The sequence below is a fragment of the Lissotriton helveticus genome, chromosome 2_1, assembly GCF_964261635.1.
Source record: "Lissotriton helveticus chromosome 2_1, aLisHel1.1, whole genome shotgun sequence".
Taxonomy (NCBI): Eukaryota; Metazoa; Chordata; class Amphibia; order Caudata; family Salamandridae; genus Lissotriton; species Lissotriton helveticus.
In genome coordinates this window covers 806,835,904-806,859,879 of record NC_136059.1, presented here as the reverse complement: position 1 = coordinate 806,859,879, position 23,976 = coordinate 806,835,904, and positions in this window count along the sequence as shown.

The following is a 23,976-nucleotide window of genomic DNA, read 5'->3' as shown; positions in this document are numbered from 1 at the left end:
GAAATCGCAAACCCAATGCATTAAACAATCTCAAATACCTAATCTGGAAAAAATCGCAATTAGCAATTCTTAAATAAGAACAAATCACATCTGGTGGTAACCATTTCAAATGGAACAAATCAGGAGCAAATCATCAGTAAACTACTTAAACAGTCCCAGAAGGCATCAAAATGTTTCACAATGGCAGCGCTCTAAGTCATGGCGAGGAGGATGAGGCTAAGAGCAGCAGCACAGAGAAGAAGGAGAATACAGAGGGCATTTTCAGAGTGTGCTTTACTTTGCTAGGGCAGTAGGAGGAAGAGGTTTATGATAAATATAGGCTGAATGCAGACACAATCTATGAGCAGATAGCTGAATTGGACCCAATACTGCAGCGTCAGACTCACAGGACATATGCAATGCCCACTAATGTGCAAGTCCTCTGTTCACTGCATCTCCTAGCTTCAGGGAGTTTCCAGGGGGTAATGGCTTCAATTGGAGGTGTCTCTCAAAGTGCCCTATCATGATTTTTTAACGCATTCCGTGATGCCATGCTGCAGAGGATACACCACCACATCAGGTTCCCCACAGCACCCCAGGAATTGCTGCAAACTAAATTAGATTTTTATCATGTTGGCCATTTCCCACATGTCAATGGTTGCATTGATGGGATGCATGTAGCTATTTGCCCACCCTCAGTGAATGAGTACATTTACTGCAACCCAAAATCTTACCATTCATTGAACATTCAAGTAATCTGCAATTCTAAAAACATTATCACAAACATAGTGGCTAGTTACCCTGGCAGTGAACATGTCTCCTACATCTTCCGGCACAGTAGCATACACAGACGCCTACTTGCGGGGGAATTTGGAGAAGGATATTTGCTTGGTAAACATATGTAATACTCTCTTGCACACCTGTCTGCCATGGTGACACATAGCTGTGACTAATGTAGTTTCTCATTACATCATGTAGGTGATAGCGCACATGCTGTGCATTCTTTCATCATGGCTTCATATCTAAATCCTACTACACAAAGTGAGCAGCGATATAATGAGGCACACATCTCCACTTTCAACGTGATTGAGAGGTCATTTAGTTTACTAAAATCTTGGTTACGCTGCCGTCACAAAACTGGGGGCGCATTACAGTATAGGCCGGACACTTGATACAAAATAGTCGCCACATGTACCATGTTGCACAACAAAACCACTAATAGAGGCATGCCCCTGCAAGACTCAGACAACGAGCCTGAGCTAGACATCCAGCCAAGACAGCCAGCACAAACAGCAGAGGAGAGATGGAGATGGGCAGAAATCATGTAACATTACTTTTAAGGTGGGTAATCACGAAACAACACAGTATGTGCTCAAAGGTTTAATGTGACAAATGTGTGGTTGTGTTACTGCACACATACCAGTTGCAGACAAGTGCAGTGTGAGTATAGACAATTAAATGTCATTGCCTTGGCACTTACACGTAAGTGGGAACCATTTACATGCTTCTGGTTACTGCACCAGAATTGTACCTGTCCATATATTTACTTCTTCCTGCCATGCACTCCTGTGGCCCTCTCAATGGGCTCACCCACATCCCACATCCCACATTGAGCCTTCTGTGCCGGTGTTGCTCCTAGGTACTGCCCCTCCTGGGATTTGTCACAGGTACCAGTAGGCTGCTGAGGCTGGAGGCCTCCTCACTGTCCCCCCCGCCAAGCACATTCTTTCCACCAGCTGCAGCAGTCTCGAGTTGTTCCACTGCATTAGTGACCTGGATGAGGCCCCTGGCCACATCCCCGCAGCAGTGGCTCATCTCCACTTGCATGCTGATGGCACAATGAGAAAGCTGAGCTGTTGTCGTGCTCAGTCTATTGATGGCCCTTGTGTAACCATCCAGGCGCCCCATCAAATTGCGATGCCTCCTACCCTGGGAGGCATGGTCACCCTGGAGGTCCCTGCACAAGTCCTGCATAGCTGTAGCTATGCTAGAAAAGTTTTATGTGTATGCCCTTTGTCCTTCCACAACAGCAGTGGTCAGAGCTCTCAGACAGTCACGGATGTCCCCCATGTGTGTTGCTATTGTCCCTCCATGATCCTCATGTTTCTGCCTTGCAGGCGCTGGACCCTGAGCCCTCAAGCACACTACAGGCAGAAGCCCCATTGTCCTCAGCAGCTGGCATGATTGACCTGGGCCTGTGACGGCGAAAAGGGACGGACCAGTGCCACATTGGTACCTCTGGTGGTGGTGGTGTGGACAGCCTGCTGTGTTGGAGTTCCTGTTTGCCTCTCATCATCACTCTCTGATTCAGGCAGTGGTGCGACTATTCACCTGTATCGAGTGGGAGCAGGTATGGGTGAGGATGCTGGGAGTTCAGGTTCCTCGTCAGGCTGTGCATCTGCTTCCTGTGACTCAGGGGCATCATCCACGTCACTCTCCTGCGCAGCTGCATCTGTGATTAAAAACAGTGAAAGTTCAGTTATTTTTCTTTTTTGCACGTTTGTGAGATTGCGTATTCCAATGTCTAATAAATGGAGTTTTGTCATGGTCAAAGTCTACTTTAGTCACTTCCTTGCTATACTCTGCTGCGCTAAAGCTGTTTTGGTCCCTCTTTGCCTTGCCCTTACATTTGTCTCTATACTAGTCCCAGAATGCATTTGGGTGTTACAAGTAAAATGTGGACTGGACTCAGGTGTGCTACACTATGCAGGACCTGCATTGGGGGCTAATGTGAGTACATGTAACATTGGAAGATATTTAGCAGTGGTCTTACCTTGTGATGTTCCTGCCTGTTCAGAGGTGTCAATCTGTATTATTCCGACAACTGCGTCAGGCTGCAGTGTGGATTCCACCATGTCCTCCAGGGGTATGTTTGCATGCCCTACAGATGGTCCCCCTCCAGTTTTCTTGGCATCTGCCAGCCTTTCTGCTACTCTCTCTTTGGCTCTGCTGCGCAGGTCTTACCAGCACATGCGCAGGTCTGCAATTGTGCGCTGGGTGACCCCCACAGCATTTACCTTTGCCTGAATGGCCAGCCAGATCTCCCTTTTCGCAAACTCAGCAACCTGCAGGGACAGTTTCCCAAAGAGCTTATCAAGGCTCAAAACCACTTCCTCAATGAGGATTTCCAGCTCCTTCTCGCTGAATTTCAGCTTCCTTTTCCTCCTTTCACCTTTGTTGCCCGCCCCTTTTTCTATGGCCATGGTTTTGTTTCAAAACAGATTCTGCAGCAAAACCAGCTTGTTCCTGTTGAGCTCCACAAGTCTGCCTCCTCCTCCTGCTCTCTCTGAACAGGTGTGTGCATTCCCTGATTCACTTTCTGGTTGTGATGTCATCCCAATGCAGTAGTACGGGTAAATCGCTATTAGCAATTCTGTAATAGCGAATTCGCTATTATCGATTCGGTAATAGTGGGATCGCAATTTAAAATTGCGAGATTTACCGATTCAATAAAATATAGTGACTTTTTTAATGCATACAGTTTTGCGATTCCGTAGTAGCTATTTCTTAATATTCGCTATTACGGAATCGCAAAACAATTTTTGATTCATGGGGCCCTTTGTTATTTGTGTTAATATTTCCAGGAATCATTAGCATCTTCAATAGAAATGCTCACTAACCCACATTAGTACGCTTTTTTCATCCACATCATTAGGCTAAGAAACGTCCAAAATACATTTAATATGTCAGTGTGTCACACCACTAATGAGGCCTATATAAGCATATTGCATTGTTATATGTTTCAGCACAAATCACTTGTTAACCGCATGCGTGCGGGCGGAATTCCGCCCGTACGCTGAGATTTACTCATTCGCATGTTACGTGACGAGCTGGGCTCGTCATCAGCGTAGCAGGAGGCTACCTCATGACGAGCCCAGCTCGTCATCAGCGTCGAAGGGGTTAGGCTTCACACTGGATCGTGTTAAATTTTAAAAGAACAGGTTAATTGGTTAACATTTCTTCTAACATCTAGCTTCACCAAAACACTGAATAATAGGTGAATGCATATTACAAGCAATTACATTGCACTCATACCAAGTACCCCATGTAGGATACGAATTTCTGCTCTATCATGAGTATACTGCAGACAACTCATTGCTCAAATGGTTACTGTATTAACAACATATAATACATAACAAACTGTATAGTTCTCAATGGTTGTGTCAATTCGTCCCAACAGACTAAAGTAAGGGAAGTTCAAGCAGATTCCCAGTTCCTTCTTTTTAATTGCCAATGCCAACCAATTGGGAGGGGTTGTCAATGTTTCGACCCTAATTTATTTAACAGGCCTCCTCAGGACGTAGCGACCTGACTACAACACCTGCACATGTGGTAAACAAAGTGCGATAACAAACATTCATTCAAGCGTTGTGCCAAAATATGTTCAAAAATTTAATCGATCACAACTCAAGTTACTCAACACTTTCATGTGTGCTGTAGATCATGTAATCTGTATGTCTCCAACTAATCTAAGACAAAATAAAACCATTAATTTAAGGCCTTATAGTCCCCTACCTAATGTACATTACCATCACCTATATTAGAAGTTCCACAGGTGTCCAATGCTATCACCTATAAGGCCCACCTTTCACAGAAACCTAAAAGCCCTAAAGGAGTCGTCATGAGAAATTCATATTTCATACCCACAGTTAGTACTTTAGAAATCCAACTCCATTTGAACAAAAAATGCCTGGTAGCATCTCACACAGCAACCCATAGGTCATCCGGGGCCCACATTATTAAAAATCACCATAATTCCTTACTGAGTGTCACAAGTGACATGCAGAAACAATATACATTAAAAGTTCTCTTACGACTCTAACAGTCGTTTAAGTACACATCTCTTGCTTCCATATTAAGTCCCCTTAGTGTTGCCGCCTTAGCCTACCGTCGGCTCAAAATATCTCATAAAGTCTGAAACTGATAGAGAGAATGAAAATGGAGATGCAACTAAAGAGATCAACTGGCAAGGATCAGAAACAAAACTCTGTTCGCGAGTAACTTCACTTACCTTGAGCGGGAGAGTACTCAGCTTCTGGCAGCACCATCACTCGTATTCTGTAAACTAGGAGGGAATATGTGGCAGACCCTGAAAAATGATCTACCCTCCTGGCATGGGACACACTCTACCGCTAATCTCTGGTCTGCCAATCTCCCCGAACAAGCAGAAATTCCACGAACACGCGGAATTGCTTGTTCGCTATGCTTTTTCCCTGTTCGTAATTGCTGTTTGTGTGCTCGGGGGAAGATATCTTGCGAACACGCATTTTGAGAACGCGAACAAGCAAAAATTTCGCGAAGTCGCGGAACGCAGAATTTTGGGCAATTTTGCGTTCTCCGCGGGACGCGAAATTACCCAATTTCCGCAAATTCCGCGACCCGAATGGAATTTACCACCCAGGCCTAATTAGAAGGATAAAATCCCATCGGTTCCATTGCGTGATCTAATATAACTCCATGACAAAGTGAGGTCAATCTTAACAGTATGGCCTACGCAAGCTAGGAGTCTTCTGCTTAAACTAATGTCTCTCATAGCAACAATCTTAATCACAACATCCCATGTTGTGTTACAAACACTTCCTATTGATAGAGTGTATGTATCACACTCATCCTCCTGTCACAATAGCTAATTAAAATCCATACAGGCATTCGTATACCTATGATGTTCACAGCTCTCATGGTCACGTGATTTGTCATATCATCCCTAAGGACACACTTGTATTCACAATGCAAAGTGACATAGAGTGGTGAGCTGCTATATCACGTAACCATAGTCATGCTCATCTCCAATGCCTGGTGCATTCCAGCCTGGTCAAAACCGACCGCTTTTAAGGAGAACATCACGTTGTGCCAGTGATTGTCCTGTATGATGCTGAAATGCACGAATCAAGGACAATTACACTTGCAAGATTTTATGGAGTCCCTTTTACGCAATAAGATACAGCGATGCGAAGAGCATGTAAATCACATATTTAAGGATTACTGTATTAAATATGATTTTTCATTTTCTGTATCTTATTGCGTACCTGGGACTCTACGGATCCTTACAATTGTAATTGTCTATGACTCGCGCTGCAACGTAGGTTTTTCCCACATGTGCAGGTGTGGTAGTCGGATGACTACATCCTAAGGAGACCCTTTTCATAAAACGGGGTTGAAATGCCGACAAACCCTCCCAATTGGTTGGCATTGGCAATTAACAATAAGTGATTGCCAGTCTCCTTGAATTTCCCTTTATTCTGTTTGGATGAACTGATACAGCTATTGGGAATTGTAAATACAGTCACCATTTGAGCACTGTCATCTCACTATACTTTTATATACACATTACATTGTATATGCATTCACTTAATACATACTTGACGGAAATTGAGCCTGTCCTTTGCTGGTCTCAAATTGGTTTCTGCCAAATTACGTTGTAATGAAATCATGATATTAAGTAGATAGTGCATTCCTCCAACTCAGAAATTAGGTTCCCCCTTCTGAATGAGTCCAACGTGACGGTGTGTTTAGATAATATGTATTGACCCCTGTCCTGTGGCATACAAGGTTGTCCTAGTTTAGTATATGTAGCCATCAGTGTTAGATGCAAAAACAACAGTTGATGGACAGAATGCAGAACAATGTCATACATTCACCCCAGTACAGAGATCTGGGCCTAAATCCATTGTTTTTTTGCACTCCACACCACCCCAGTTCAGACGTGGCCATATGCAAATCAGCCTTCACCCTGTGCCTCATGGGAACAGCCCCCAGCCCGAACTGCCAAGCCATGGCTTTCCTGGACCAGAATCAAGCATCCTAGGACCGGTTTCTGGCTATCAGCCGTCTTCAGCCAGGATAGCTTGACTCCAGTGGTGTGGAGAGCATGGGACTCACATCTGAGCATACCCATCCCACTCGTGGAGTGCAAAAAAACGATGGATGTAGGCCCAGATCTCTGTACTGGGGTGAATGTATGACATTGCTCTTCATTCTGTCCATCAAATGTTGTTTTTGCAGCCATCAGTGTTAGACCACTGACATCATAGCGATTGTGAAAATTCTAAGCGTAACATAGAGGTCAAGTATAGCAAATGAGACACACCTATTCAGTAGGCGAGTATGAAGGATTTGGTGTGTAGCAGATGGTGCATTTTAGAGCCCTCTGTCACAAATATATTGCTAACGTATGGTGTGGAAGTGTACTATCATTTGCAGTCAGCACATTTTCCATTGGAATGACTACTAGATTTGGACAGACATGCAGTTTTACTGATAAAAACTATGCAGCTCAGAAAGGGCCATGTGTGGAAATCGAATTTCAACGAATATTTATCACTTACACATTACTAAGAAGTGTCTTGATTTATTTTGATCCTTTCTAAAATCTTTGCTTCCATCACACTTTAGAATTACAAACTTTAATTTTGGCTTTCTTAATAGTTGATATTTTTAAAACAATTTACAGTCTTGTAGAAGTATTTACATTTTGCTACGCTATAAAATAATAACATTCTACAGCCTTCTCTTTCACTCTCCTTCTACTCTTACAAGATTGTCACGCATTTCAATTTTAAAAATCCTTTGACTTTGGAGTCATGGAATGAAAAGTAAATCGCATTAGCCAGGAAATAAGCAGGGTGCCAAAGTTAACGCTCAGCAAAGCACTCACCAGCTTTAAAGCTGTTACTTTTTTAACATGCAGGCTGCCTTGGGTCGTCAAAGCGTAACACTATTCCCAGCAAGTAAATTTGTGTGGCCTGCAAGCAGGGGTGTAGCTAGAGCTTGTGGCGCCCGGGGCTATCCCTCAGATTGCCGCCCTTTGTTTTCGAAGAGCAGCGGGTTACTCTGCAATATCATGACCTGATTGATCACCATTAAGGCCCCAGGTAACTGTTCGGTCTCGTGCTCCTTAAAACCACTTGAATAGAGTCAGCTGCCTTTCAAGTGTTTTGGAACATGCCTGCTGATGTGCATTTCTACAAATTAAAAGCACTTGTTTTATCACTGGCATATAAAGCATTGTGGATATTGCAAGTCACCAAGGACTCACAAAGCTCTTGTACCTATGTCGTTGGTCCCTACCCTGCCCTGGCCTTTGGCATCCTACGGACTGGCCGCTGAATCAATGCGGAAATGTGGTCTATTATACAGCCTAAGGCAGCACTGAGCATGCAAGCTTTATCCTGCCAGGCAGGGGCCAGACCCGCCGAGGTGCACAGCAGCTATGAGTAATGATGACAGAGACGAGACGGTGCAGTACAGTGTACTGGACGGGTGACAGGGCACCAGACTACAGAGAGGAGCAAGTCTGCCTGCTGCTGCCGAACACACAACAGACAGGCTATATATAAAACAAATGGTGCTCGTGGTCCAACTTACTCTGACCCTGAAACATTCCAATACTCTAGTGCATTTCAATGGAAATGTAGGGATGACCAGCACTTTAATGTACATCAACTCATTACTTCTCTGGTAAGGGTATCACGTGTGGTTACTGCTTTTAATCATGCAAGCAACTATGCAAAAATTACAGCTAAATACTACCACAATGTCTCATAAGCCACTGCTCCTGTAAATTCATTCAAGAGAAACTGTCATGTAATGAGTGTTCAACCTGTTTTTTTTAATACACACAGGACAAGTTATGACATCTTTTTCAGACACGTCCACAATTCGAGAATAAATGCATGCTTGAAACGTTCTTAAGCTGTGGATCAAGGAAAAGTAACAACTAAACAGCAGGACTGGAAACAATCCAGCACATACTAATTTGACAATTTCATTTTCATCAACTAGGCAAATATACCTGCAAAAAACAGCACGCGAAACATATTTTTAAGTTTAGGGGTCCCTATGTCCCCGAAAAAAACAAGTCTTGGTATTCCATTTCCCCTTTTCGCAGTTATTTCTTTATGTCAAATATTAAAAACAAACAGTAAATTAGTACCCAAAGAGATAGTTGTTTCTTATTTCACTGTAAATTTTGTACAAATTTGCTTTGAGGAGCAGGGATGTACCCGATCCCAGGCAGTTGCGTAAAAGTATGGCTGACACCTGTCAGGCCAAGCCGGGCCAGGCTGCGCAACCATTGTCACCTAGCTGTTGGTATCGGCCGCTGCTGCTGGGATCCGCCATGGCGGTGCTGGAGTTGAAAACACTCACAGGCAGCGGCTGGGGAGGCAAAAATCCACCCTTAAAGGCACTCCGGCCTCCGAGGTTTTTTCATCACTGGAGGGGGCTACTGGGAATGGGAAAACTCCGCAGCTGGGGGGGCTCGGATTGCGGATGGGAGAGCGCGTGGTCAGCCAGCATTACAACGAACCACACGGGGGCTGGCCAGAAATGATACAAAGGGCCGTCATTGGTAGCGCGCTCGCGCGCTACAAGATTGACGGCCCTGGAGGCTGGGACAGACCAATCCACCACCAGCAGTCAAGCAAAGCAAAAACAAACACGGTTAAGCGGGACATCGTCCAGGCCGCGGCGGCAATTATGGCAACACTGTGCATAACTGGGCCGCACGTGCGCCACTAGTGACCCGTTGCGGCCGCAGCAGCCTTTATATTTTATTTGGGGACACTGTGTTCCCAAATAAATTATAAAGGCGGCCATGGCCGCAACGGGACACCAGTGCCGCGTGGCCGCCCCAAAATAGTGCCGCCTGGGGCGGACCGCCCCCCTCGCCCCACCCTAGCTACGCGGGTGCGTTCAAGCCCAAGTGCATCATGAAAAAGCTGCGGAGCTCGATTATGAGCTGTGGAACATTGCGAACGGGAGACTCTGAAACTCCAGACTCGAGGATGCAGGCAGACTCGCAGGACCAAAGTCTCTCAGGGAACGCACTCTGCATTACTCAGGAACCTTTTCGCCTGTTCATGAAATAATCGTCACATCCTGTGCACAGGATCACCACGACTCCCACGACACCAAAATGAGGTCGCAAGTCATGCATATGTTGGGTGCCGTCTCTTTTTGAAGCCCCATCCGCAGCGGAGCTCTCAAGTTAGGCGGCTATCTTTAGTCACGGCCAGACCACGGCCCCCTGTGGTGCCATTTAGTCCAATGGTCCATCTTTCATGCTTTCTAGTAAGTAATATGTCACAGACCCTGCCTGCTGCTCTCATGCAAAGGGGAATAGTTGGGGGAATGTGCATCAGTGCCCACCAATCAGGGATTTAGTGGGATAAAAAAAAAACTGGCGAGTTTCTCAAAGGGGTGTGGCCGACGTAATTAAGAGCATGGCTTTCAAATAATGTGCCCTTCGACTGCTATTTTCCTGTTTATGTCATTGCATCCACATATGATACAACAATTAACATATACCTACAACAAGCTCGGACTATTGGCTTCGTCAATGGTTGTTAGTTACATAAAATGAATAGGCAACAGCTATGGCTTTGTAATATATAATAATGAAAATGCTTTAGTTAAATGATGAAACTGTGAAAGATCTAAAAACGAGTCTCTTTGAAGGCTTTGAGCGGTGGTACTGCTGTAGATTTATGATTTTTTTTTTCATCCTGAGGCTGAAGGCAAAATTGGCCAGCCCGATGGGGTCCCATTCAGCACCAGCTTTTAAGAGCTGCCGGTGCTGTGTACCGGCAGGACCCGGCCTACCTAAAGCCCAATAGTTCCTGAAAGGAAATTAGGGGCAGTACATGGGTGGCAGTGATCATAAAATACATTTGCCCCGACCGGGATCAAAAACAGTTTTTAAAAACCAATATGCCACAGAGACACTACTGAAAGGGGCATTTAAGGATGGAAAAAAAACCTGTGGGAGTCCCCCTTTAAAATTGTCATTGACGGCATGCTTAACTTAAATATTAAATTCCTCACTGGGTAGGTCTTGGTAAATGCTCAACTCTCTAGCTTTGCAGACATTAACATATAAAGTAAATAATCCTTATTGGACCAGTATGCCCTATCATTAATTCCTATATTGTTATCCTCTGTGTTACAAAATATACGGTTTGTTTCAAAGGCAGGCTTTGGGGATTTTTCAAGTGTTCTTAATGCGTTGATAAGAGAAAACATCTGCAAATAATGCTGTGCACAGTAACCTCTCTAGCCATCATAGGTTCACTGAAAATATTTATCTGTATGTATTTGTGCGCTTTGTGTTTTCTCTACATGAAAATACAGGCAAATGTTCTTGGGGAAAGTGGTGGCAGCTCTTATGACCAATGTGATCTATTTTATGTAGTTTCATGTACATAATTTTCTCCACATGTTAACATTTTTTATTGTATAATCTGATGGCAACAAATATTTACCCCATTGAAGTAGTTTCCTTAGTAGGAAGCCAAAAGGACGTTTTGCCTGGGGACTTTAACAATACATTTATTGCAAAGTGTTGCTCTAGATCATGGGTACTCACAAACTTTCTCTCGGGGGCCAAATTTACAGTGTGGTTTGTGTCCGAGGGCCGCACCGGTGGGGGTGGGGTCAGTGGGGGAGGGGGCAGGCTAGAGCAATATAAAAAACTGTGACCATGAGGTTGAACACAGGTCCCTGCAGCGGACGCCTTCGTCCACTGAGCCACCAGACCCGGCATACACACATCTCTCTCTCTCTCTCTCTCTCTGTCTCCCTCTCTCTCTCTCTCTGTCTCCCTCTCTCTCCTTCCCTCTCCCTCTCTGTCTCCCTCATCACTCTGTCTCCCTCCTCACTCTGTCTCCCTCCTCACTCTGTCTCCCTCCTCACTCTGTCGCCCTCCTCACTCTGTCGCACTCCTCACTCTGTCGCCCTCCCTTCTCCCTCCTCCCTCCTCCCTCCTTGCTCCTCCCTCCTCCCTCCTTCTGTCTGGCACCCTCCTCCCAACCTCTGTTTGTCAACCTCCTCTCTCCCTCTGTCTGTCACACTCCTCCCTCCCTCCCTCCCTCCCTCTGTCTGCCACCCTCCTCCCTCCCACCTCCCTCCCTCTGTCTGTCACCCTCCTTCCTCCCTCCTCCCTCCCTCTGTCTGTCACCCTCCTCCCTCCCTCCTCCCTCTGTCTGTCACCCTCCTCCATTCCCTCTCCCATTCTTTGTCTCCCTCCCTCTCCCTTTCTCTGTCTCCCTCCCTCTCCCTTTCCCTGTCTCCCTCCATCTCCCTCTCTCTGTCTCCCTCCCTCTCCCTCTGTTTCTCTCCCTCTCTTTTTCTCTCTCTGTCTGTCTCCCTCTGTCTACTTCCCTCTTCCTCTCTTTGTCTCCCTCTGTCTGTCTCCCTCTCTTTGCCCCCTCTCTTTTCCCCCTTCCTCTATCTCCTTCCTTCCTCTGTCTCCCTCCTTCCTCTGTCTCCCTCCTCCCTCTGTCTTCCTCCTCCCTCTGTCTCCCTCCTCCCTCTGTCTGTCGCCCTCTCCCTGTCTCCCTCTGTCACCCTCTCCCTCCCTCTGTCTGTCTCCCTCCCTCTGTCTGTCTCTCTCCCTCTGTCTGTCTCCATCTGTCTCCCTCCCTCTGTCTCCCTCCCTCCCTCTGTCTGTCTCCGTCTGTCTCCCTCCCTCTATCTGTCTCCCTCTGTCTCCCTCCCTCTCCCTTTCTCTGTCTCCCTCTCTCTGTCTCCCTTCCCCTCCCTCCTTCGCTCTCCCTCCCTTTCCCTCCCTCCTTCGCTCTCCCTCTGTCTGCCTCCCTTTCCCTTCCTCCTTACCTTCCCTCCCTCGCTCTCCCTCTGTCTGCCTCCCTCGCTCTCACTCTGTCTGCCTCCCTTTCCCTCCCTCCCTCGCTCTACCTCCCTCTCCCTCCCTTTCCCTCCCTCGCTCTCCCTCCCTTTTCCTCCCGCGCTCTCCCTCCCTTTCCCTCCCTCCCTGTCTCCCTCCCTCCACCTCCCTTCCTCGCTCTCCCTCTGTCTGCCTCCCTTTCTCTCCCTCCTTTCCCTCCCCCTCTGTCTGACTCCCTTTCCCTCCCTCCCTCGCTCTCCCTCTGTCTGCCTCCCTTTCCCTTTCCCTCCCTCACTCTCCCTCCCACTCCCCCTCCCCCTCCCTTTCCCTCCCTCCCTGTCTCCCTCCCTCCACCTCCCTGTCTGCCTCCCTTTCCCTCCCTCGCTCTCCCTCTGTCTGCCTCCCTTTCCCTCCCTCGCTCTCCCTCCCTTTCCCTCCGTCCCTCGCTCTCCCTCTGTCTGCCTCCCTTTCCCTCCCTCCCTCAATCTCCCTCACTCTCCTCCCTTTCCCTCCCTCCCTCGCTCTCCCTCTGTCTGTCTGCCTCCCTTTCCCTACCTCCCTCGCTCTCCCTCTGTCTGCTCCCTTTCCCTCCCTCTCTCCCTCCCTTTCCCTCCCTCGCTCTCCCTCCCTTTCACTCCCTCCCTCGCTCTCCCTCTGTCTGCCTCCCTTTCATGCCCTCCCTCCCTCTCCGTCTGTCTGCCTCCCTTTCTCTCCCACCCTCGCTCTCCCTCTGTCTGTGTGTGCCTCCCTTTCCCTCCTTCCCTCGCTCTCCCTCTGTCTGCCTCCCTCTCCCTCGCTCTCCCCCCTTTCCCTCCCTCCCTCGCTCTCCCTCTGTCTGTGTGTGCCTCCCTTTCCCTCCTTTCCTCGCTCTCCCTCTGTCTGCCTCCCTCTCCCTCGCTCTCCCCCTTTCCCTCCCTCCCTCGCTCTTCCACTGTCTGCCTCCCTTTCCCTCCCTCCCTCCCTCTCTCTCTGTCCCCCTCCCTCCCTCGTCCTCCCACCCCCTCCCTTTCCCACCCTCCCTGTCTCCCTCCCTCCACCTCACTCCCTCGCTCTCCCTCTGTCTGCCTCCCTTTCCCTCCCTCCTTTCCCTCCCCCTCTGTCTGCCTCCCTTTCCCTCCCTCGTTCTCCCTCTGTCTGCCTCCTTTTCCCTCCCTTGCTCTCCCTCCCTTTCCCTCCCTCCCTCGCTCTCCCTCTGTCTGCCTCCCTTTCCCTCCCTCCCTCCCTGCCTCCCTCGCTCTCCCTCCCTCTCCTCCCTTTCCCTCCCTCCCTCGCTCTCCCTCTGTGTCTGCCTCCCTTTCCCTCCCTCCCTCGCTCTTCCTCTATCTGCCTCCCTTTCCCTCGCTCTTCCTCCCTTTCCCTCGCTCTCCCTCCTTCTCCCTCTCTCGCTCTCCCTCTGTCTGCCTCCCTTTCCCTCCCTCCCTCGCTCTCCCTCTGTCTGCCTCCCTTTCCCTCGCTCTCCCTCGCTCTCCCTCCCTTTCCCTCCTTTGCTCCCCCTCCCTTCACTCCCTCCCTCGCTCTCCCTCTGTCTCCCTCCCTTTCCCTCCCTCCCTCTATCTCCCTCCCTCTACCTCCCTCTTCATCTCACCCTGCCTGTGTCTGCCCGGGCTGAGACAGCTTCCGGCACACATACACACAGCCGCACCCCAGCACTTCACAGGTCTTTAAAAGACCATTTGTATGTTAATGAGGCTTTTGTATTTCACCTCTTAGTGCCTCTGCAGCTCCACTCTGACTATCTCTGGAATGCCTGGGGCCCTAACCGAGAGGCAGAGTCTCGGCGCGCAGTGTTTGCAGACACTCTTTAATTTTTTTTTTTTTTAAACATGGGTAAATTGTCTGCAAGGTCCGCGGGCCACCAAGGAAGGCTTGCCGGGCCGCTGGCGGCCCGCGGGCCGTACTATGAGTACCCGTGCTCTAGATAATCTTTGTGCCCCTATTAGTCCAGAGAATTCGATATGTGTAATAACGCCTTATACTCCCACCCCCTGTAATTTTCTCCCAAAACAATTCAGCAGGCAAAAACGGGCAGATGAGAAAAATACTCAGTAAGCTCTTTCTACTGGATGTTGATATTGCATTTATGTTCTTCCTCCCATCATATTGTAAAGCGCTCTGATATCCTTCGGGATCTTGTTTGCGCTATATAAAACTTTATAAATAAATAAATTGTCACGCAGTGCAGCACAGCAAGTCATCTTGCTGCACTGCATGACAGAGAAAGGGCATGAATGTGCCATATTTAAAAGAATACAACACATTCCTGCCTTCTCCCATGCACTGGCACCGTGTTAGCTACCTAGCACCAAGGCAGACGCCCCCTGTGTTGCAAGCAGGGTTGTTTTTGTGCAGGAAGGGGCATCTTCCTGCACAAAAATAATCCTGTGATCCATATTCCTCTATCTATGTGTGCTGCAGAATGCAGAAAGTAAAGAGGAAAAATAAAGATATTTCTCCTCGGTACGCCTTTCTTGGGAAGGTGAGCTTTTTGGTGCATTCCGGTGTTTACCAGTTCTGGTGAATCTAGTAATGCATCAAAAACCATTGGAGTTGCTTGGAACACCCACGCAACGCCCATGGAACGCCTTCCTAACGCAGGGTAAGGCAAAGCAGCAATTTCTGCTATGTTGCTTTATTGGAGATTTCTGAAGCCCCTCAAGACTACGCAAAGTGTCCTTGCATGGCTTCATAAATATAATTTTTCATTTGCGTTGTGAATGTACATGTTGCATGGTGGAAGCGATACTCAACTAGGGTCATAAACATGATCCATAGTCTGTCATTTTGACCTTTGCCTCTTAACACACAGTAAATGTGTCACGATAGAGACACAAGTTAAAGACATATTTATTTCTCATTTGCTTCTGAACTCCAGCATGGCTATTTCTGCCGCAGCACCCGCCCACATACCCTACTTACAGCACCTATGCAAAACAGAGAACATGCAGTCTCATGTGCACAGCTCACAGACAAGGAGCTAGAGTGCCTTTCTCATGGTGCAAAGGCACACACAGGAAACCTGAGTGCCACATTCTTTCAGAAGAGAGACATGCAAAGGAATTCCGAGCGTCTCGTCCCCATGAAGCAGAAACAACCAGAGAACCTGCAGTCTCATGCGCACAGAACAGAGTCATGCAAAGACAAAGATCCAGGGTGCTTTTCTCACAGTGCAGAAGTACATGTGAGGAACCTGGGCACCGCCTTGGACAGGACAAGAGACATGCAAAGGGATCACAAGCACTTGGTTCTCATGGAGCCGAGACAGAGAGGACAAATGGGGTCTCATTCTCACATAGTGGAGACACATGGAAATCTAGAAGTGCAATGGTTTAAAACATTCTATTCTATTAAAATTCTGAAGGCTGTGGTGAGCTGATGCAGGGGGCACAAGTTCATAGGTGATATTTGGGGTAGGTGGCAAAAGCCCATGGGTGAGAGAGAGCAGGGGAGGTTGGAAAAGCAAGAGGGAGAAACCTGTAAAGACATGCAATGTTATATCGTGCATCAGCAAGAAGGAAAATGTAGCTCCTAAAAGCAAGCAGTGGAAGGAGACAAGTGCTTGAGCCATGCTCCATGGGACGGAAAAACACAAGAACAGGAAGTGATGCCCGGAAGCGCAAACAAATGAGAAGAACGCAAATGAGAGAGACCATGAAGCCAACAAATGGTATATACTGGGTGGGCTTTAAACCTACTGTAAGCAAACAAAATGTCTTACAGACAAGATCTAAAAAGGGTCCTTTGAGCTGTAATCTTGTGTTAACAAGAAAAGAGAATATCCTTGGAAATAGTACCATTTTAGAAAGTTCAATACTCCCCATTACTGATAATGGGAGCATGTTCCATAAGGCGAGTGACGGCGATGAGGATTCTACCCACATGGTCAGACTGGCTTATAGGGCAATAGGTCAGTGCCCGAATGGCTAGGCTGACAGGTCAGTTTTCAGTCTGTTTTATACTATTTCGGGGCTGTTTTAAGGTCTGCTGGGCCGGTTTTATTGTTTATAAACATTTCCTGCAGCAGGCTCAAATCCGCCTGGTATTCCATACCTTGCAAAATGATTAAACAGCATGTCTATACAAGTTCCAACCCACCCGAGTTTGCAAACATGGTCCATTGTTTATCTATCTAAATTATTAATGAGGGACCCTTTTATTTTGGTGCCCAGTGCTATTTTCTGTCCCAGTCCGACCCTGTTAACACAAGTACCCCAGTATTATGTTCTCTATACACCCTGACACCAAGACACATAAACATGTGTTTGCAGTGTTAGGTCCCGTGCCATTACCCAGGTTACGCTAGCATCCCTTTCCTCTGTAAATGGGAACATGTATGACTTAATTAAATTCACAAATAATCCAGAGGCACTGCTGCATCTGTCTAGTCCCTTCGGCAGCATCAGATATCCCACAAGTATTTCCTCTATACACAAGAGTGTGTCCTCGGTGTACAAGGATATGGCAAGGGTGTAGCACCACTGCCTTGTACCTCTAGCTGCGCTCCATGAATCTGATATATGCATGGCAGTCTTTAGGTGGGTGGTGGTGTTCGGCTAGAGTATGTACACCCATATAAAAATATTGTTCCTGAAGCCCATGAGTTGGAGAACTGTCAGGAGATAACTCCTGTATAGAGCGTCAAATACCTTTTCCATGTCAATACAGGCCAACTTTTCCCATCTCGCCTGTGCGGGCATACCACCCATGAATTGAAAAAACATGTGTACATTTGGAACCATGCTTCTGCCAGCTTTGAAAGCACTTTGGTCCCAATAAACCAGTGTTGACAATAACTGTAGTATCATATATGCCAATATTTTGCCTAGACTCTTGCAGTAAGCTCTGACAACAGACTATATGACCATGTTTCCTAGGACCACGTCGGGCTTTGGTAGCACTATTATTGTGGCTTCCTTAGTAGTTGGCATAAGATGGCATCTCTTGTGTGCTGAGGGGTACATGTCTAGTGAATGCCTATGTATGTGCCTATAAAATTCTACGGGCAGATCATCATACCCTGGTGATTTACCAGTGCCCATTTGTGTTTTACCTGGTTCTATTTCATCTAACGTGAACAGAGATCGTCTTCTTATTCCTCGGTCAATCTCTGTTCATTCGCCTCAGAGATATATGACTGCATTGCTGCATGATTTGTTTTTAAAATTGCGGATTATAAATCCTCATAATGGTCACAAAATGTTTGGTTCACCCATGTCTGTGCAGTAGGTATGTAGTCTTTAGGGATTTTTATAAACATGGTCTGTGCAGGTGGTAGTGTGGAGTGCATCAACTATGTAACAAAATGGTCTATTTTGTCACCTTCTGTGTGTTGAATGACTAGATATTCTCTGTAGAAGCTGAACCTATCCTGAATTCCCCTCTTTGTTTGTGAAGAAACTGTGTTATTTTTTCTAGGGCACGTAACTCATCCTCTAGGGGCTTATTTACAAACCCCTTGCACCACCAGTGCGTCATGTTTTATGACAGTCCAGCAGCGCAGAGGGCAGACCCATATCTAGGAGGCCACGCAAAGATCCTTTTGTGGCTTTTCATGCCTTGTAGATATGGTGCAAGGCAATGCAGCACAAGTTGCTGCGTTGCCTTACACTGCGTCAGGGAGGCATTCCATGGGAAGTATGGTGGGTGTTACAATGCACTATCCATGGGTTTGACGTATTCTCAGATTTACAAAGATCTGTAAACTTGGGAATGTGTCAAAACAGTATGCCTCCCCAGAAGCAATCCTCGTTTTTTACTCTTTCTATGTGTGCTGCATTCAGCAGCACACATAGAAAGAGGAAACCACCTCCACGGATTGTCTTTGTGCAGGAAGGTGTCCCTTCTTGCACAAAATCAATACTACCAACAATGCAGACACCCTTGCACCATGGTGAAAGGGTTCTTGTGTTTGTGTTAGGCACTGTATTGTGTGCTAGAGCTGGCTGGAAGGACAGGAATGCACCGTATCTCGTAAATATGGTGAATTCCTGCCCTTTCGATTTGGCATAGGGCTGCACAACAAAAACTCTTGCGGCACTGCCCTACGCCAAATCATTGCACGAGTCCCTTCGTTTGTAAAGATTGTCATCCATTGTGTTTCTAACCCCTGTTGCAGAAACAAATACGAAAACCTCTCCCTAACCATTAATTAAATACATAGGTCATACATCCTAGATGAGAAACAGCAACATTGACCCACAAAGCAACTATTTATCATTTTTTTAATTGTATCAGAAAGTCTCGTTTTTTTAAAATATATGTAAATTCTTGTATATAAAAAACTTTGCTGTACAGAATTCAAAACAGAGAAACCCAAAAGCAAAAACAATACAGAGGATATACAAAAACAATATGACACTACAAACCACACGAACATCAATCATACCATACATAACCCAACTAAGCAGGACATAAATTGTACACAACACACTAACTAACAAAAACAGTTGCCATACACAAAATACAAATATAGTTTTAAGACTGAGAACAGCGCCGACGCGCGTTACGGAGTGGAACCTTAGCCAACAGTTTCTTCGTCAGGGCGCAGCCGATACAAGTCACTTTGTAGTCAGAATTTCATCTATAGATCATGAGTAATATATATATAGCGTGGTGTGAGGGGCTCTGCCTCTGTATCATATTACATTCATATGTACATACATAATTATATAACTGCAGCGATGAGAATACTTGGCAGCCAAAGGGGTCACGGTGTCGTGTTAGCAACAGTCAAAGGGGGTGCTCTCTAGATAAGGAACATAGCGGTCCCAGGGTTTTAAAGCTTTATAGCGAGGGAGCAACCGAACAAATGACTTCTGGATACAGTGTGTAAAGTTCTCAATATTCCACAGACGTGATTACAGGTAAATCTAAAACCATAGGGATGTATAGGAGATGATGTGAAATATACAATGCAGAAAACCTTGACGACCGACACTATGGAAGTCCTGAACACTTCATGGCTGTGGCTTATGTAACTTTCTGGGCCGCAGAATAGGGGGGTCTCTCCCTCCGTTGGGGCCAGTCTAACCCCCTGTTGCATTCTTGATGCACAGACCACATATGTGCACTTGAAGGTTCCCCGGATTGTGAGAAGGTTTTTAACTGCACCCTCGTTCAGTCAAAAGTGTTAGATTTCTCCCTGGATTATACTTTGAAAAACTGCATCTTCATGCATCTCTAGTTGAAATCACCAACATTCTACCCTAAGGAAGGACATGACCAGCGGGTTATGATGTGACCATGTCTTGGCAAGATATTTCATCTAATGGATTCTCTGGTTCTATTGCGCTGTGACCAGGAACAGGTTCGGGTGTGGAAGTTGTCTTAGGGCATTAGTATTGATACTCTCTGTCTAGTGGACCGGTCACCCAGCATGTGTCTATTAGGTTCCAGCCCTTGACTCAGTTGTGCATTCTCTGATACAATTTTCTGGTGGAGGTCCAAAGTAGAGTCAGATAGGAATGATCAATATCAGTATTTATGACGTTATTAACAATTAACCTCCTCTAAATATGGGTCTTGTTGGTACCTTGCCTACTGGAGTTATATTGGTTCCAAATTGTATGTTTGACTGATATTGGGCGAGTAAAGGTGTTTTATATGTAAGGATTTACTATTCAACTACCCATAAATGCACATGTATCTGCCTCCCTTGTATAGCCATTGTTCATGCATTTTGTATGGGATGCCTGTGTGAAGCCATATCTGGACGCTTCTGGCAAATGTGGATATGTTGTGTTGTGCAGCTGGCCTTTACCATCTACAGAGTAGCCACCCTCTTCTGCTTTTGTTAGTTGGGTTTCTTTGAGAATGGCAATATGTACAACCCTATGTTTTGGGTAGGTGTCTCTTTGCTAGGCTAGACAATCTCCTCACATTCCATGTGTTCAATGTGTTTAACTCTTTGCCCTTGATGATAAACTGTTTAGGAAGTTTATGTGGAAAGCATCAATTACAGCACTCCCTTCACCATTTATCATTGGCTGCCTCCCAGTGTCTCTAAGCCACTTTCCTGGACCATGGGCCATCAGCTTAAGTGTCATCCCTTTGGCAATCTAGCTACGAGTCCCAAGAGTAGTGTTTCTCCGGCTCACAGATCTAACTAATTATTAACACCATTACTTGGGTCAGATTTCAAATCACCCTTTGCCCACATTTAAAAGTCCTTACTTAATTGTAGCGACAACCTAATAGTGAATTATGAACTAGCTATTAACTGAATGGGGTCAAAATGTGTGTACCTGTCCTTATCGATGCCAGAGCCTATGCAAATCTATGGCCACCCTGCATACAATGTGCTCCCACGTGTGTGCTATGCAAAAACAACAGTTGATGGACAGAATGCAGGACAATGGCATGCATTTACCCCAGTACAGAGTTACGGGCCTAAATCCATTGTTTTTTTGCTCACCATGCCATTACAGTTTAAACCCAGCCATATGCAAATCAGTCTTGACCCTGTACCCCATGGGTACAGTCCAGCCCGAACTGCCAAGCAAGGTCCTCCCTGGACTGGAAACAAGCATCTTCGAACCGGTTTCGGGCTTTCGTCCCTCATCAGCCAGGATAGCTTGATTCCAGTGGCATGGAAAAACAACAGTTAATGGACAGAATGCAGACCAATGTCATACATTCACCCCGGTACAGATATCTAGGCCTAAATCCATTGTGTTTTTGCTCACCATGCCATTTCAGTTTGAACCCAGACATATGCAAATCAGTCTTGACCCTGTGCCCCATGGGAACAGTCCATCCCGAACTGCCAAGCCAGGCCCTCCCTGGACTGGAAACAAGCATCCTAGAACCGGGTTCGGTCTTTCAGCCCTCATCAGCCAGGATAGGTTGATTCCAGTGGCATGTAGAGCACGGGACTCACGTCTGAGCATACCCGTCCCACTCTTTGTGACTAATGCAAAAACAACAGTCTGAACTGGGGTGGCGGAGTGAGCTAAAGAATGATGATGGATTAAACCCAGATCAGTTGACTGGGGGTGAGTGCTTGCAATGTTCAACACTCCGACCATCATCCCCTTTGGTTTTGCTTTGTTGGCCCTAAGTTGGCAGGGTATTCCCAGACGTGGGTCCCTTGCTCACTTTGCCACTGGATTCAAGCTAGCCTGGCTGACGAAGTCTGATTAGCCAGAAACGGATCGCAGAATGCTTGTTTCCGGTCCAGGGAAGACATGGCTTGGCAGTTCGGGCTGGACTGTTCCCATGAGACATAGGGTCAAACTGATTTGCATATGTTCATGTCTGAACTGGGGTGGCAGAGTGAGCCAAAGAATGATGATGGATTAAACCCAGATCATATGACTCGGGGTAAGTGCTTGCAATGTTCAACACTCTGTCCATCATCGCCTTTGGTTTTGCTTTGTTCGCCCTAAGTTGGCAGATTATGCCCAGACGTGGGTCCCTTGCTCACTTTGCCACTGGATTCAAGCTAGCCTGGCTGATGACAGCTGATTAGCCAGAAACCGGTCCCAGGATGCTTGTTTCCAGTCCAGGGAAGACATGACTTGGCATTTCAGGCCGGACTGTTCCCATAAGGCACAGGGTCAGACTGATTTGAATAGGGCCATGTCTGAACTGGGGTGGCGGAGTGAGCTAGAGAATGGTGATGGATTAAACCCAGATCAGTTAACTGGGGGTGAATGTTTGCAATGTTCAACACTCTGTCCATCATCCCCTTTAGTTTTGCCCATGTGTGAGCTAAGCAGTAACATAAAATGTCCCCACTAGTATCTCTGACCCTTATGTGTGAATGGTTGCGATGATTATGCTGGGTAGTCTTTTACATTCCTTTTACCCTTCATGCTCATTAGATCAGATCATTGCATTATGTGCAGTAAGCTGGGGTAGTCCATTATTCCTCTGTGCATCAGTAGAAGTTACTCTGCTGCCACCGGTCGGATCTGCGGGTCATGAACATTCTATTCAGCTGGTGTTGCCCTGAGTGTAGCTGCCACATTGTCTCTTTTCACTGCTTCTGTCTGGTTAGGGGTGTGCTACCTCCTCAGGCCAGAAACCTTTTGTCTCCATGCTTTCTGTTGTTGTGGCTCGGGACCGTGTAGGCCTTGCCGGTCTTCAGTTGTTTCTTTCTTTTCTGCCCAGTCCGACTTTTCGCTGGGTTCAGTGAGGAAGTAAACCTGGTCTCAGTCAATTTTCTACAATTTAGCAGGGAGCGTGAACATACATCTTATGTTAATTTTACGAATTTATGCTTTGACTATTAAAAAAAAAGTTCCTCTTTTGATGGTTGGCAGCTGTGTATCTGGTGCACAGGAGTAGCCTTCATGCCACAATGGTTCTGATGCGAGCGCCAGACTTGGTGGCCTGGAGAGGACTCTGTTGGCTCGTCCTATAGCAAAGTAATTGGATGATCCCGCCTATGTGATGTCTTTGAGCCGGCATTCTAGATACGTTTTCATGTCCTTCACATCTTTACCTCGGTAAAATCTACACTTCTTATGTTGTTCAGTTTAAAATGCCCTTCCACATCTCCTAGTATGTGTTCAAGACAACAAATGCTTTTGAGCATGTTCTCTTTGTGACTTTTTGTTTTTGTCACTTCATGGACTAGCTCGGCCATGTCGGCTTTGCTATGAGACACTCTCTCAGCAAGTTTCTTCTGAAGTGCCCTCAGTGGGCCATGGTCTATCGTTATGATATTTATTTTGGCTTTTAATGGCAATTTACTTTCCTTAATGACTTGTAGCATTGCATCTAATTTCTCAACTGTGGCTGTAGTGATCTACTTTTCTTTTGACTTTACTTTGTGAATTTTAGTGCTTTTCGGTTGTGATTCAGTGCAATTCGGGGGAGTTTGACTCTGGCTTGTTTTGTTTGCCAATGTTTACTGGTTGCACAATGTCTACTGATGCTTACCAAGGAGTGAGTAATGGATGAGCAGGTCAGTTGACCCTAAGCTTTTGTCCCCTAACTCTTCTCGTAATACTGAAAGTTATGCCACCCATGTCTTGGTTTCCCACGAGCCCCTGTCGCACTCTCTTGCTATATTGTGTTATGTGTAATAACACTGGGGACGGTTTTCTACATCGGGGCAGTGGTGCAATGCTTTGTGACCAGATCTCCCGCTCCTAGGTCAGAATGTCATGCTTAGCAGGGTGTCTGAGGACCCTGTCCCTTATAGTTCATTCCAGGTCTTGTGGGGCCATGAGTCATGCTGGGCCTTTCTGCACATACGTCTCCCCAGAAACAGCTTTGTCTGAGTCTTAATTCGGGGTTGACGTCTGGGAATGGCGCGCTCATGTACAATCACACAGTGTGGGTCGCAGGCAGCAGTTCACTCAAGTTGCATGCATTTTTGCTTACTGCATGAGTCTGTGCCTACGTGCTCTGTTTAGTAATCCCCTCCT